Genomic DNA, 12,911 nt, shown 5'->3' on the forward strand with positions numbered 1-12,911 from the left:
AGAGATACCATTAAAACCTATGGCACATAGCGGAATCTCCCCATGTACTAAGCACATTACCAGCAGGAACAGCCCCCTAAGTTTGCTCCATCAGCCGGCTCAGAGACGATACATTAAAACTATGGCACATCAGGGACTTCCCCTGTACTAAGCACAATTCAGCAGGCGAACCAGTCCCCTTGGTTTGCCCAATGAGCCTGTACAGCAGACGAATACCATAAACCTATGGCAACCATAGGGATCCCTGTACTAAGAACACCAATTCAGCCAGCGACACAGCCCCTAATGGTTTGCCCATAGCCTGTACAGAGACCGATACCATAAAACCCTATGGACACATAGGGATCTTTCCCTGTACTCAGCCACATATCAGCAGGAAACAGAGCCACACCACAACAACCTGTAGCTAAGCACAACTTCAGCCGGAACACCCCCCATAAAGTTATGCTCATCCACAGTTCTAGTAAGCACCTAACGCCCTGGCCTATGCTCTGACTGATATGGACTGCCAGTTACTCCCATGGACAACTTGGCGTTTTATAAAGCTTTTCTAGAGGGAGAACACCAGATTGCTATACAACACCACCTCATGCAAACAATGTATCTTCGCCCTAGAACAGTCCGCTATATTTCATAAAAAAAAGAAAATGAAAGTGAAACGACAGAGCCTGACATTCATCTTACTGATCTAAATGTTCCTTTCCCAAGATCCCAGGCCACCATCACCGATGTCTTCCAAGCCAACATTCACCCTGTCTGTCAAACGGGCCGGATGCGGTCGACTATTGAGTGGGCGGTGCCATACCGGGCAGCGGCCCAAAGCACATATTCGCCAGCTCTGTATATCGACTGAAGTGGACCGGTTTATGGGGAGCGACATCCTATAAATCAGGAAGGTTAAGGGCTAGCACCAAGGCCAACATATAACACTGCATACTCCCCAAACTCCAGTCTGTTTTAACGTTAACGTGGCGACTTCTGAGATTAGAGTACCCCAATCACTTACTAACAATTCCTAAGGGCAAGGTGAACTCAAGAACCAGCCAGAATGGCCACCCACCAATTGAGCCAGATACAGCATCATTATCCCACAAGGTATGGTCCGTGCAGGAGCTGATAGCGGGGGCCAGTTGGGGTGTTCCCTGACTGAATGATACATTCAATATCAATCATATTGTGTGAGATACAGAATCATCTATCAAGGCTTAATGGGAGGCGACAGAGAGTAGGGCGGGCCAGTGGGGTCCCTGACTAGATGACTATTTTTTATTAAACAAAATTAAATTCCCAAACATTATACAGGTATGCTGTGAAGCATATACAGATAATTATCCCAAGGTTTGGGGGCTGCAGGGAGTATAGGGGGCCAGGAGGGGTCCCCTGACTGACTGTACCAATATAAATCATCATGTAGTCTGAGATATCCCAGATTAAATTATCCCCACCGAGGTTTGGCGGGCAGTGCAGAGTATAGGGCCTAGTGGCCAGGTCCCTGAACCTCGGAATGCTACAATACTTAAAATATATGTGTGAGATACAAATCATTATCCCCCAAGGTTTGGGGGCTGCCAGGAGTATAGGCGGGGGCCAGCTGGCAAGGTCCCCTGACTGACTGTACCAATATCCAATATATTTGTGAGATACAGCACTGATTATCCCCAAGGTTTGGGGGATGCAGGAGTATAGGGGGGCAGTGGGCCGCTGACTGACTGGTTACAATATCACATATAGTTGTGAGATACCAGATGGATTATCCCCAAGTGTTTGGAGGGTGCAGGAGTATAAGGGGGGCCAGTGCGGTCCACGACGATGTACAATTATCCAATCATATGTGTGGAGATACAGATGATTACTCCCCAGGTTTGGCGGCTGCAGGAGTATTAGGCCGCGGGCCAGCGGGTCCCTGACTGACTGTACAATACTTGTGTGAGATACAAGATCATTATCCCCAAGGTGTTGGGGGATGCAGGCAGTATAGGGGGCCAGTGGGCGGGTCCAACTGACTTGATGTTACAATATCCAAACGCTATATGTGTGAGATACCAGATCATTATCCCAAGGTTGGGGTGTGCAAGGCCAGTACTCGGGGGCCAGTGGGAGCCCAGGGGTTTTTTTTTTATTTCCCCTTTACCCTGACTGATGTACTAATATCAATATAATGTGTTGAGATACAGCATTCATTATCCCCAAGGTTTGGGGCTTGAGGAGCATAGTGCGGGGGCCAGTGGGGTCCCTGACTTGAATAGTACCAATATCAACACTAATAATGTGTGAGCATACAGCATCCACATTATCCCAAGGTTGAGGGCTTCTGCAGAGATATAGGTGGGGCCAGTGGGGTCCCTGACTGATATACAATATCTATATTGTGAGGATACAAAGCATCATTAATCCCCCAAGGTTTGGGCCTCTCCCGAGTATAGGGGGGCACGTGGAGCGTCCCTGACTGAGTACCAATATTGTGTGAGGATACACGCAATCATTATCCCAAGTGTTTGGGGGTTGCAGGCAGTATAGGGGGCCAGTGGGGTCCCCTGACCTGATGCTAAACTACTAAATTATACTGTGCGCTGACGGATAACAGCATTATTATCGCCAAGGTATTTGGGGGTGCAGGAGCTATAGGAGGGCCAGTGCGATGCGGTCCCTGACTGATGTACAATATAATATATGTGGAGATTACAGAATCATTATCCCCAAGGTTTGGGGAAGTTTGCAGGAGATATAGAGACGGGGCCAGTGGTCGGTCCCGACCTTGAGGTACAATATCAAATTATGTGTGAGATTACAGCCATGATTATCCCAAGGTTTGGGGCAGGTGCAGGAAGCTATAGGGGCGAGCCAGTGGGGTCCTGCCACTGATGTACGATATCAAAGCGCTAATCGTTGACCGATACGAGAGATTGATTATTCCAGGTCTGGGCTGCACGGAGTATTACGGAAGGGCGCCACGTGAGGGTCCCCTTGGGGGGGGGGGGGATTTGGGATGTATCAACTATCAAATATGTTGTGAGAACAGATGATTATCCCCAAGGTTTGGGGTGCAGGCAGCATATAGGAGGGGGCAGCAGGATGGTCCCTGACTGCACACATTGTACCTCAATATAATGTGTGAGACTACAGATCAATTATCCCCAACGTTTGGGGGCCTGCAGCGAGCTACTAGGTGGGCCGGGGGGTCCCCTGACTGATGGTACAATCACCAATATATGGTTGAGATACAGATCATTATCCCAAGGTTTTGCGCGGGAGTGCCAGGAGTATAGGGGGGCCAGTGGCGTCCCGACTGATCCTGTACAATATCAAATATTAATGTCTGAGCAGATACAGATCATCTATCCCCAAGGTTTGGGGAGTTGCAGCAGCTCGTTATAGGGGGCCCAGATTGCGGGTCCCTGCACTGATGTACAACTCATCAATATATGTGTGAGATTACAGTTCATATATCCCCAAGGTTTGAAAGGAGTGCAGGGTGGATGAGGTGAAGGCCACGCTGGAGGTCCTCGACTCTGATACTTAACAAACTAATCTAATACATATCTATTGTGTGAGATACATCCCATCAATTACCCAAAGTTTGGCGCCGTGCAGCGAGTAATAGGCGGGGCCACAGTGCGTCTCCATGACTGGATCGTCTACATACTATATGTGTGAGATACAGCATCTATTATCCCCCAGGTTTGAGGAGTCAGGAGTGTATAGGGGGCCGTCGGCCGGTCCCTGACACTGAATGTACAATTATACAATATTATGTGGACGATTACAGATTATTATCCCAAGGCTTTGGGGATGCGAGGAGTACTAGGGGGGCCGCAGCTAGGGCGCTCCGCCTCGACTGAGCCTAGTAAAATGATAATATCACTGTGTGACGATACAGATCAATTATCCCCAAGTATGGGGGCTGCAGGCAGTTACTAGGCGGCGGCCAAGTCTGGGGTACCCTGACTTGAGTCGTACAAATCAATAATACTGTGTGGCCTACAGAATGATTATCCCCAAGGTCTTGGGGGAGAGCCCTGCAGAGTATAGGGGGGGCAGTGGGCTCCCCTGACTGATGTACAATATCAACTATATGTGTCGACGATACTCAGATCATTATACCCAAGGTCTTGGGAACGCGGTTGCAAGGACGCCTTAGGCCGGGGCCAAGTGGCGCGGTCCTCCACTGGGACTGAGTTACAATATCAACTATAATGTGTGGACTACAGACTCAATTACTCCCCAAGGTCTTGGGGGCTGCAGGAGCTAGTAGGGGGCCAGTGGGGTCCACTGCCACTGATGTGTACAATATCAATATATGTGCTGACGATACAGATTCATCTATCCCAGGATTGGGGGTCCGCCAGGAGCGACTTTAGTGCGGGCCAGTCGGGGTCGCCTGCACTGCATGCTCCACGAATCATCAGATGATATGTGTGCACAGGCGCATACAGAATCAATTATACCCAGAGGTTGGAGGCAGCAGGTTGCAGGAAGTATAGGGGCGCGCCAAGCTGGAGGTCCCTGCACTGTATGATAACAGATATCTACACTTAGGTATGTGTGAGATTACAGAATACATCCTCCCCAAGGATTCGGGCCGATGCAGGAGCTATAGGAGGGCAAGGGCGGTCCCTGACTAGTAACAATAATCAAATAATATGTGTAGAGAATTTACAGATCATTATCCCAAGGTTGGGGGCGCCAGGGAGTATAGAGGAGGCCCGTGGGTCCCCTGACTGGATCAATGTACCGAATAATAATGTATGCAGAATTAACAGATTCATTACCTCCCCAAGGTCCTGGGGGTGCAGGAAGTTAATAGGGGCCAGTGGGCTCCCATGCAACTCTCGATGTTACAATAAAAATATACCTGTGTGAGATACAGCAATTATTATCCCCAAGCGGTCTCGGGGTGCAGGAGTATCACGGCGCGCAGCTGGGGTCCCTGAACTGAATGATCAATAATTAAATATATAGTGTGCAAGTATATCAGATCATATTAATCCCCAAGGTTTGGTGCAGAGTATAGGGGGGCCACGTCTGAGGGTCCATGACTGAATGTACCAATATCAATACATATGTGTGAGATACAGCATGATTATCCCAACGGTTTGGCGGGAGCAAGGTAGTACTAGGGGGGCAGTGGGCGCTCCCTGACTGACTAGCTACAATAATCAAATATGTGTGAGTATACCACGTATTCATTATCCCCCAAGGTTTGGGTCCTGCAGGACATATAGAGGGAGCCAGATGGTCCGACATGACATGATGTTACAATCACTCAATATATGTGTTGCAGTACAATCATTATCCAAGAGTTCTGGAGGAGTGCAGGAAGTCATAGGAGGGGCCCAGGGTCCCTGACTGACCTCGTACAATACATATATGAGTAGCATAAGAATCATTATCCACAAGGTTTAGCGGGCACCCGGCGAGGCAGGTGGTGCAGAGAGAGGTACATTAGGGGGCCGAGTCGGAGGGTCACCACCTGACTGATGTACAATATCAATAACTAATTGTGATGACAGACTCACAGATCCTTATCCCAAGGCCTTTTGGGGCTTGACAATCGGCAGATATACCAGCCGGGGACCCCAGGACTGGCGAGTCCCTGACTGACTGTCACACTAATTCAATAATATGTCGTACACCGATACAGCAATCCATGTATCCCAAGGTTTGCCGGAGGCGAGTGCAGTTCAGTATAGGCGGGGCCCAGTGCGTGCGTCCCTGACTGATGTACAATATCAAGATAATGTGTGAGATACAGCGATTCATTATCCCCAGGTTTGGGGTGCAGGAGGTTATAGGGAGTGGGCCCAGTGGGTCCAATGACTGACTGCCTCACAATATCAATATACTGTGTGAGCATACACGCATCATTATCCCCAAGGCAACAAGCAATTTTGGAGCCGAGTGCAGGAGCTACTAGGCACGGGGCCAGTGCGGGTTCCCTGACGATAGTACTATACAATAATAGTGTGAAAGTACACAGATGATCATTACCCCAACGGGGAAGAGGGTGCAGGAGCATATAAGACGGCGGTGCAGTGGGGTCCTCTGAGCTGACTGCTTCACCAATTATCAAATATATAGATGTGATGATACAGACATTATCCCCAAGGTGGGGGTTGCACGGAAATATAAGGGGAGGGACTGTCTTTCTCTTTCGTACTCTCAATGTTTCCTTCTTCTTCTGGACTAGGAAGATCAAACACCTCGTCTAGGCTCCTTTAAGTTCCTACAGAAGTTGACTGAGGTCTTTATATTTCAGGAATAAAACTGAGCCAGATCAGGGGAAAGTCCGGCAGAGCTCCACGAAAAAGAGGCCGTCAGTCACGGAGGCAGAAAGAGCCATCGATGGACAATAAAGCACACAAACCAGCTGCAACCCAGCCCCAGACGACATGAGAAGAGTCGGCTTCGGTGGGGCCCTGGGACCATGATGGGAACCTACAGGATTGGGGCGCGCGTACTCATAGTGGAGCGGTGGGAGCGGACTATGGAGCTGACCGATCACAGTTGGAGACTTCTATTGGACCAACAACGCCACGTGAGTCCCAATAATCTACCTATTTCTTTTTTGCTTGTAGCTCTTTACCCCATTTACGTGGTAAAGGGGCCTGAAACACCATGTCAGGAGAGTCGGGGCGGGTTCAGGCACAGATTGGGCAGAAGTGGCCACAGGGCAGTGCAAACAATAGCCTCGATTTTCATTTTGCTACTATACGCGAGGTAAGTTCTACGAATAGCGAACATTGATTTCTATTGTTGCTGTAGGTTGACCACAAAAGTGATACCCTGCTATCCCACCGGCCCTATGGGAAACCCAGAGGTTAAGGGGACAGCAGTTGGATAATTAAGTAGGAAAATAAGTCGTAAAGACCCAAAAGGAGAGTTGTAATTGGGTCTAGATCCCCAGTCAGAAATCCCCCGGAATGTCTCACCAGGGGCCTCCAAATAGGGGCTACTGGCCCTGCCCTCCAATAATTTATATTCCAGAAGAGTTTATAAAGAAGAGTTGCGGGGCCGCTAGTAGATTAAGTAGGCAGCAGGATAGCCAAGCAAGCAGGGAATCATGTGGGAACCAGGCAACCCTGAGAGGGAAGAGGATGAACTCGGGCCCCCGTAGTGTGTCTGCTGCACGATACCAAGAGCCCAATATTTCTATCCTCCCCCAAGATGCGCCGACCATCACTGCAGGTCTTTCTCCACACAGACTCGCACAACACGATCCTATTCGTTACTGGGTGGAGGGCGTTATTGAACTGCTATTCCGGGCGCGCTCGGAGCTCTCTCTCCCCTGTGTCTGAAGTGCGCACCGGGTCTATGGGGCACCGGCCCTTACACCGGCCAATGAAACCATCCTGACTTTGTCACTTATTGCAGGGATTGCTTGGCTGTTCTCAGTTTTATCAAGTCGTGATGTCATATACACAAAAACAATGCAAGCAATTCATTACTTTACATGATTTTAGCCGTGTTCTCCCACACTTTACATAGACAAAGAAAATAAAATACAAATAATAAATGGGAAAAAAATCCATAATAATGAGTGAGCTTAATAAAGCGTTCAAGTATATACAATAAAAGACAAAATGCAAATGAAAAGTTTGAAATTGTGCAGTAAAGAGATATTAAAGATGCTTTGCTCTTAAGCTTGACACTGCGGGAAGAGATCCAGTAGTTATTGGGGAGTGGTGCAACCCGAAGCCCGATCACACACATGTTGTTGAGCAGTAATGTCAGCAGTTCAGAAAGCTGATGGCTTGTGGGTTAGACAAACTGTCATCTCATTGTACATGCTGCGTGCGGGTCTGGTTGCTCTGACCGCCTGCCCTGCATGGTAGGAGCGTGAAAAGGACTGTGGCTGGGGGCTGGCGGTGACTGGGGTGACTGGGGCAGTTGGGGGGCTTGGCGCGGTGGCTGGGTCGAGAGAGGATCCGCTGCGAGGGATGCCTTTGGCCGGCAGGGATTTGCTTGGCTGGTAGGGATGCCTTGGATGGCAGGGGATTGCTTGCTGCAGCGGATTGCTTGCTGCTTAGGGATTGCTTGGGTGCCAGGGATTGCTTGGCTGCAGGAGGATGGCTTGGCCTGCAGGGCTTGCTTGATGGCCAGGGATTGCTTGGCTGCAGGGATTGCTTGCCTGCAGGGATTGCTTTGATGCAGGGGACTTGCTTGGCCTACAGGGATTGCTCGGGCCTGTGAGGGACCCTGCTTGGCCTGTAGGGATTGCTTGGCTGCAGGGGATGCTTGCTTGCAGGGACTGCTTGGCCTGTAGCTCTCCGGCTTCGCTCGGCCTGCAGGGGCACTGTGCATTGGCTGCATGACAGGACTCTGCTACGGCTGCAGGGACTCTGCTTGGCTGCAGGGGACTGTGCTTGGCTTGCAGGGACACTGCTTGGCTGTAGGGTTAGCTTCGGCTAGCAGGAACCTGCTTGGCCATGCAGGGATTGCTGCTGTAGGCACTTCGGCTCGCAGCAGGAGACTGCTTGAGGTCTAGGGATTGCTGGCATGCGAGGCACTTTTCGGCTGCAAGGGATTGCTCGGCCTTAGCAGGACGCTTGCTTAGGGAGGTTGACTTGGCTGCCAGGGAATGGCTCGGCCTGCCAGGGACTGCTTGGCCTGCACGGGATTGCTCCGGCATGCACGGGACTGTCGGCTGCATGGACTTGTTCGGCTGCTAGGGCATCGCTCGGCCTGCAGAGGACTTTTGGCTCCCCCGGCCTAGGCCAGCGGAACCCTGCATGGACATGCAAGGGATTGGCTCGGCCTGCAGGGATTGCCTCAGCTGCAGAGGACTGCTCGGACGTGAGGGATTGCTTGGCCTGCAGGGAATTGCTCGCTGCACGGGATGACCTTGGCTGCAGAAAGGATGCTTCGATGCAGGGCATTGCTTGCTGCCAGGGATCTGCTCCGGCTGCCAGGGACATCCACATCCAAGCGTTGGCTGGCCAGGCAATGCGTTAGATGGCAGGGACTGCTTGGCTGAGGGACTCGATACTTGGACTGCAGGACTTGCACTTGATGCCAGGGACCTGCTGGCTCGCAGGTGACAGCTTGCTCGGATGGGCAGGGGATTGCTTGGCTGCAGGATGACTTCGATGGCAGGCGAATGACTATGCTGCAGGGGAATTGCCTTGATGAGCAGGGGATTGCTTGGCTGCACGGGATTGCTCCGGCTGCAGGCGCTGCTCTCGGCCTGCTTGGCTGCAGGGGACTTTGCTATCTGCATGGCAGGAGATCGTGACTTCTGGCGCAGGAGAATTGGCGTTACGAGGCCAAGGGAGATTTGCTTGGCTTTGCGCAGGGATCTGTGCTTTCGATGGCAGGGATCTGCTCGGCGTGCGCAGGTATTGCCCTTGATGGCAGGATTGCCATTGGCACTGCAGGGATTGCTTGATGGCAGGGATTGCTTGGCTGCAGGGATTGCTTGATGGCAGGGATTGCTGATGGCCAAGGACATGCTTGGCTCGCCAGGATTGCCGTGGGCTGCAGAATCTGCGTGATGGCCAGGAGATTGCTTGGTAGCGGCATTGGCTGATGGCAGGGATTCGCTGGCACTGCACGTGGCAGTGCTTCGATGGGCAGGCGATTGCCTTGTCGCAAGGCAGAGAACTTGCTGTGACGCCACTGTCCAGCTTTATTATTGTGCCAGGAGCCAGTTCCAACACCAGAACATTTGCCCTGGAAGGGTAGCAGTGCCGGCATGAACAACGTTTAATCCCAGTAGGTAGAACTGAAGCTCCTATGAATTGCCAATAATCAATCTCACGAGTGTGAGTGCTGCGAGTTCCTGATGTACAAGTTGGACTACCACACATACTTCAATAACTAGGAACTACGCGCCAATGCACAAAATAGCTTACCATTATAATATCTATAATATATAATATTATGATCACCTGGTTATTTTCATTCATTACTGGCCGCCCACCTGAAGAAAGAAAATGATCTCAGGTCCGGGGGAAAGGAGAGCTTCAGCCAGGAACGCATCAATACATTCCCCGATGCACAGGAGCTCAGCTATTGGCTTAGGCAGGACTGTGTGGCACCATTGGGGGGCACTGGCACAATGTACCCCAAAATCTACACAAACAATATATATATATAGAGGCAAATGGTGGGAAGAGTCCTTGGGGCCACAATGATTGGTTCTTCTAGTGGCCCCTCCATGAAGCCTATGGGACGTGTGGGGAAGCCAATTTCCTTTCAGTGACTGCTACTGACAAGAAAACTTACGGCAGCGCCGACATTCGGCCTTTCGAGGGTTCACTGGGCAGAGGCAGGTACACGCCCCAATCATCTGGGGCTATCAGTGTATATGGTCACCACACACCCACTACTTACTTCGGCAAGTAGGAGTATAACGCGGACCGGCACCACCTGGCCAGTCCCACCTCCCCACAACTCTCTCATCTGAACCCATAAGAGCGATGTGGGAGCACAGGGGCAGGCATGGAGAGATTGTGACCTGGGGGAGGAGAAGATTCATGACAATGGGGCTGCGGAAGCAAGACAGGCCCCGGACACCCCAGTCTGACCCAGGTAAGAAGGAGAGGGCTTTTAAGGAGTGTGGGAACGAGAGTCAAAAGGATGGAAAGCAAAGAGGCAACTGGGGAGACGAGCGTGGCTGTGGGCAGCCTTCCGTCCACCAACTCAACCATTCGCTGAGAACAGGCGAACACAAAACCGTCTACCCCGCACCGCCCATTTAGAAGGCCCCACAGTGAAGTGCGTTCCCCAATATCACTAGCCGGGCAACGCGAGTGATGTGACGCCATTATAGAGCCAACACGCCGTGCGCATCACCCACAGTGGTCGATGGAGGACCCTTGTCCAAAGCTAGACCTCCGCTCTATGAGGAAGTTTCTCTTTAGCCCAACCAGAAAAACCAGAGTCATCGGGCTCAGCACCAAACAACTACGCACTCAGAATAATACTTCGCTTATGCGTGCACCATGCCAGCTTAAGCGTCTTTAAGCGACCCGGCCTACACCAGGAGCCTGAAGCGAAACAGCAAGTATTAATTGCTCTGTGGCCGCCAATAAATCAATATCACCTGGCTCGCATAGTACGATCGCAAATCTGTAATGACGCTCACAAGAGACACGACTCGTGATTAGGGTAGGTCCCCAGGGAAGAGACACGGGCATAGGCGGGTGATCCCCAGGAAGACAGCCGCGACGGGCTCAGGATCCCCAGGGAGGCTCGGCCTAGGTGGCGAGAATTCCCATGGGATAGCTAACCGAGGGCTAGGATCGGAACCCCGGGAGAGCATCCGGGCTAGGGGTCAATCCCACAGGTCAGACGCCTTGGGCTAGGGGATCCCCAGGGAGAGCCGGCGACCGTAGGGGGATCCCCAGGGAGAGGCCACTGCGACCGCCTAGGTCACAGACCCCGGGTGAGAGCGCCGGCGCTCAGCCGTGGGATCCCCCACGGGAGACGCGGGTCCTAGGGGGATCTCCCCAGAGACGATGAGCCGGGACGACTAGGGGGTATCCCCCAGGCACAAAGAAGCCGGAGCACGGGGGATCCCAGGGGAGAGCCGGAGCTAGGGGGATCCCGCCAGTCGGGAGAGCGGCCATCAGATAAGGAGGGCATCCCCCAGGCGCGAGCCCAGCGGGCCCTTCAAGCGGGGATCCCTACGTCGGAGACGCCGGCAGGCTAGGCAGCCGGCTCCCCAGGGAGAGCCGGGCTAGGGGGATCCCCAGGGAGAGCCGGGCTAGGGGGATCCCCAGGGAGAGCCGGGCTAGGGGGATCCCCAGGGAGAGCCGGGCTAGGGGGATCCCCAGGGAGAGCCGGGCTAGGGGTTCCCCAGGGAGAGCCGAGCTAGGGGGATCCCCAGGGAGAGCCGAGCTAGGGGGATCCCCAGGGAGAGCCGGGCTAGGGGGATCCCAGGGAGAGCCGGGGAAGGGGGATCCCCAGGGAGAGCCGGGCTAGGGGGATCCCAGGGAAAGCCGGGCTAGGGAGTTGGGCGGCCTAGACCTTTACATTAAGGGAGTCAGGACCTGTCCTTGTAGTGCATCTGGCACAGAAATGGCAATATTACTGCACAAACCCAAAGGCACAAACTGGAATATGAAATCCTTACTGGTTGCCAGGAATGTTTATGGGGTCAGTACCATGTACCTATGTACAAGTAGGGTCTTTTTAAAAGAAAAGACCAATAACATCAGAGAGTGAATATATATATATATATATATATAATGCACAAAAGCCATGAATATCTTGTGATTATATCCTTATAAATGGTGCTTTGTGATGTCATCAGTTATAATCGGCGCTTAGTGATGTCATTTGTGTCACATGACTCACTGAAACTTGTATATTATACTAAATAAAAGGGGAGACTTTATTCACTATATATGTGACATCCAGTTTGTCCAACCAGAACCAGAATGGCAAAATGCAAAAGCCTTACAGCACCACGCTCTCGGGCTCTTCTGAGAATCAATGCAGAAAAGCATAGAGAAGACTGCCTCCTGCTGGCCAGAATGGCAAAATGCAAAAGCCTACAGCACCCGGTATTCCCAGGCGGTCTCCCATCCAGGTACTAACCAGGCCCGTCCCTGCTTAGCTTCCAAGATCAGACGAGATCGGGCGCTTTCAGGGGGGTATGGCCGTAGGCGAGCACTAGGCTGACTTTTCCTCCTCTTGTGCTTCGGCCCTAATGCCCTGCCCCTCCCCCTGTGACTCTCAAACAGCCCCTGCCCCTCCCCTGTGACTCTCAAACAGCCCCTGCCCCTCCCCCTGTGACTCTCAAACAGCCCCAGCCCGCCCCTCACTCTTTCTATAGCCTGTGTGCAACCTCATGCAAGCCCCCCACATTCCCTCTCCAAACAAGCAGAGACTGAAATCAGGGGGCCCAAAGGCGCGGTCTTGGGGTCTTCTCAGAATCCATGCAGGAAAGCATAGAGAAGACTGCC

The 12,911-nt window shown here is 52.0% G+C and overlaps 1 non-coding gene across 1 annotated transcript; it reads right to left on the minus strand.

Annotated features, from left to right (window-relative positions):
- Positions 1-12,494: 12,494 nt before the first annotated feature.
- On the minus strand, positions 12,495-12,613 carry LOC116411797. The gene has a single exon (XR_004223363.1). It is a non-coding gene; the product is annotated as a 5S ribosomal RNA (ribosomal RNA).
- Positions 12,614-12,911: the final 298 nt, after the last annotated feature.

Source organism: Xenopus tropicalis, chromosome 6 (genome assembly GCF_000004195.4).
Source record: "Xenopus tropicalis strain Nigerian chromosome 6, UCB_Xtro_10.0, whole genome shotgun sequence".
NCBI lineage: Eukaryota > Metazoa > Chordata > Amphibia > Anura > Pipidae > Xenopus > Xenopus tropicalis.